Source organism: Elephantulus edwardii, unplaced genomic scaffold (assembly GCF_000299155.1).
Source record: "Elephantulus edwardii isolate Elephantulus edwardi_28Jun2011 unplaced genomic scaffold, EleEdw1.0 scaffold00044, whole genome shotgun sequence".
In the NCBI taxonomy this organism is placed as follows: Eukaryota; Metazoa; Chordata; class Mammalia; order Macroscelidea; family Macroscelididae; genus Elephantulus; species Elephantulus edwardii.
Window position 1 is genome coordinate 11,098,470 of NW_006399794.1, and position 3,962 is coordinate 11,102,431.

Genomic DNA, 3,962 nt, shown 5'->3' on the forward strand with positions numbered 1-3,962 from the left:
GTGTCAGAGACAGTGCGATTGGCACAGGACAGAGCGGAGTTTAGGGCTGTTGTACATAGGGTCGCTATGAGTCGCAGGCGACTCGACGGCACATATCAACAATAACAACAGCTCTAGGTGAATGGTTAAACAATTATAGAATATACTGCTATGCAACATACACAATGCTAAAAAAAAAGAAACAAGAACTTTTGAAACAGCACAAAGGAGAACGATCTGTAGTACATTATCCTAAAGCACAGGCACAAAAAGACCAATACTACATAGAGACAAATACTGATGGATTCATGGAGCTCCCACAAAACCCCAGCTCCCACATGGACCCTTCTGGTACACTAAACCACTCCACCTCATGGAGACCAAACTATCCACCATGTGGAGACCAGACCGCCATGTGGAGAGATAGCCCTGCTGCTTTCCTACCGCAGAGTACCAATATCACAGGTGAAACCATTTCCTTCCTGAACACCACCTTTTTACCACTGTCCCTTCTCGCAGCCAGTACTTGGGCTGTGAACCCTTTCGATGCCACCTTGCTGCAGCTGTTGCCTGGCTGAGAAGACTTCTAATTCACAGTTCATCTCTCTCTCCATCTGAAACAAGATTTCCCTTGAGTTAAAGATCAGAGAACAATTCAAGCAGAATGAGCTGCCCATCCCTCTTCTGAAGCAGGGAGCTCCTTATCCAAGGTTATTAGAACAAGGGTCTGCTAAGGCCCCAGGCTTGAAAAAAATCTACTACCACAATGACGTGGAAAAAGCAGACTACCTCAAACCCTACAGAAAACTAAAACAAGATGTCACCCCCCCCCAAAAAAAGTAATCAAAACACAGAAACACAGAATCAACAGATTCCCTGAAGTCAGAAAATCTGATGGAACTTTCTTACACAGAATTCAAAAGAACAACTAAATATTTTCAATGGCTAAAAGACAAACTTGAAGAATTACAAGACTCTACAAGCAAAAGCCAAGAGGAATTTTTTAAAAAAGCAATTCAAGACGATGCAGATAAAACAAAGAAAGCATATGAGGACAATCTTTCAGATGCTGTCAACATGTTGGAGCGGCATGAGCAAAGTTGAAGAGATGGAACACAGAACCAGCAAAATAGAAGACAGAATTCTCAGCACTGATCTTCTATTATGCAAAGTAGAATAAAAAAGGAAGGAAAAAGAAGGAAGCCTAAAAATAATGTGGGGTACTGTCAAGAGGAATAATATTTACATAACTGGGATCTCAAAACTGAAAGAAGCTAGTAAAGGCACAGAGAAAATTGTAGAAGAATTACTAGAAGAAAATCTTTGAGACATAGTGAAGAATAAGAAAATTTATATACAAGAAGATGAGCTAAATCCATATAGAATAGACACCCCAAAAGAAAAACATCAGGCATATCATAGTGGAATTTGGGAGAGCCAAAGATAAGGTGAGAATTTTGAAAACAGCAAGAGAGAAACGAAGAATAACCTATAAGGGAGAAAATGATTAAATGCTGATTTCTCATTAGCAACCATGTGAGCAAGAAGACAGTGGAATAACATATCTCAAACACTCAAAGAATGCAGCTATGAATGAAGAATACTCAGCAAAACTGCTCATCAAATTTATGAATGAATAGTGTGAAACATAATATATATATAATGCATATAAACTTTATAAGCAAATCAATTAAAAATAATTTAGAATATATATGAATGATTATAAGAAATACAGTGCAAATGAAAGATTGTATAAAACACAATGTGTATGAATGAAACATAATATAAAGAAATTCTTATATGAAAATCAATAAAAATATTATAAAAATAAAATAAGATCGAGAGATCAAAATATTCTCAGAAAAGCAGAACTTAAGGGAGTTTGTAAGAACTAGACCAGCATTGCAGGAAATAATGAGGGAAGTCCTTCTTACGACAGAGATGCCACAGAAAGCAGAATGGATCAAAGTAACCAGCAACAACACCAAAGAGAACTCAACAAAATCATAGCAATAACACCTTACTTCTCAATTACATTGAATGTGAATGGTTTAAATGCACCAGTGAAGAAAAAAAGAGAACCAATTGGTTAAAAAAAAAATTCCATAAATATATTTTTTATAAGAGACACATATAAAAATGAAGATAAAGATTTAAAATAAAAGAGTGGAAAAATATACCAATAAACGGCAACCAAGGAAAAGCAGAAGTAGTGATATTTGTCTCTGATTTCAGTGTAAAGACCATCAAAAAGGAGAAGGAAGGTCACCAAATAATGCTTAAAGGGTCAATAGAACAAGAAGACATAATTACAGTAAATATCTATGCATCAAATGACAGAGCTGAAAGATATACAAAGCAAATGTTAACAGAACTGAAAAGAGAAATAGACACCACCACAATAGTAGTAAGAAGACTTCTCAAGAAAAGATAGAACTACTAGAAAGAAACTCAGCAAAGATGCTGAGGAATTTAACGACACAATAACCAACATAATCTCATAGATATATTTGGGCTAATGCACTCCCCCCAAAGTACAATATACCTTCTTTTCCAATGTGCATGGAACATTCTCCAGAATAGATCACATTTTAGGTCACAAAGCAAACATCAACATATTAAAAAACATAGAAATAATATGAAGTGGGATTTTTTAAATTTTAATGAAAGTTTACAGACTTTGGATTTTCATTCATTCATTGCTGTACATTTTCTTCCCTGCCCACCCCTCCCCAAGAGTTCGCTTTTCTCCTTGAAAAGTTTAAAAAAAAAACCATTGTTATATAACTTCATACCACCACCCCCCAAGTCTACTTCACTATGCAGCTTTCATTCCGGACTTTTGTCATGACAACAACAACAACAACTGACAATAATACCTAATCATATATTCCTCCTAAGCAGTTCTATCCCTCATCTGTTTCAATGCAGTATACATTATTTATCCCCTTTCAGTTTCTCCACAACTCTGATGTTAGTCCCACTTTGCAACAGTGGTACTATGCAATATTTGTCCTTTTGTGATGGAGATATTTCACTTAGCATAATGTCTTCCAGGGTCATCCATTTTGTATAATATTTCATGAATTCCTTGTGTTTCAATGCAGTGTAGTATTCCATTGTGTGAATATACCATACCTTCTCTATCCATTCATTTGTTGATGGGCACTTGGATTGTTACCAACTCTTTGCTATTGTGAACAAAGTCCCAATAAAAATGAGCATGCATATATCTGCATAGGGGGCAGTTCTGGTTTCTTTAGAGCACATTCCCAGTAATGAAATGGTTGGGTCAAATGGTATTTCTATTTGCAACTTTTTGAGAAAGCACCATTCAGCCTTCGATAGTGGTTGCACCATTTTACACTCCCACCAACAGTGAATAAGGGTTCCAGTTTCTCTGCAACCTTTTCAGCATTTGTTTTTTGCTGTTCTGCTAAATTTTGCTATTCTTACTGGGGTGAGATGATAGCTCTCATGAATATAGATGCAAAATCCTCAATAGAATCCAATAGTACATAAAAAAAAAGAGTTCACCAGACCAAGTGGAATTCATAACAGGTATGCAATATTTGAAAAACAATCTGTGTAATTCATCACATTAACAAAGAAAAAAGCCAAGAACCACATGATCCTATCAGTTGATGCAGAAAAGGCTTTTAATTAAACCAACATTTTTTTCTAATTAAAATCTCCAACAAGATAAGGATAAAGGGGTATTTCCTCAACATATTAAAAAAATATAACCATGAAAACAGCATCCTTCTCAATAGAAGGAAATTAAAGGCATTCCCTTTGAGAACAGGAACCAGACAAGGATGCCCACTATCACCTCTCCTATTCAATATTGTATTAGAAATCTTAGTGATAACAATAAGACAAAATAAGGAAATAAGAAGTATCCAAATTGGACAAGAGGAGGTAAAATGATCTCTATATACAGATGATATGATAGTATACTTAGAAAACCCTAAAGACTCAGT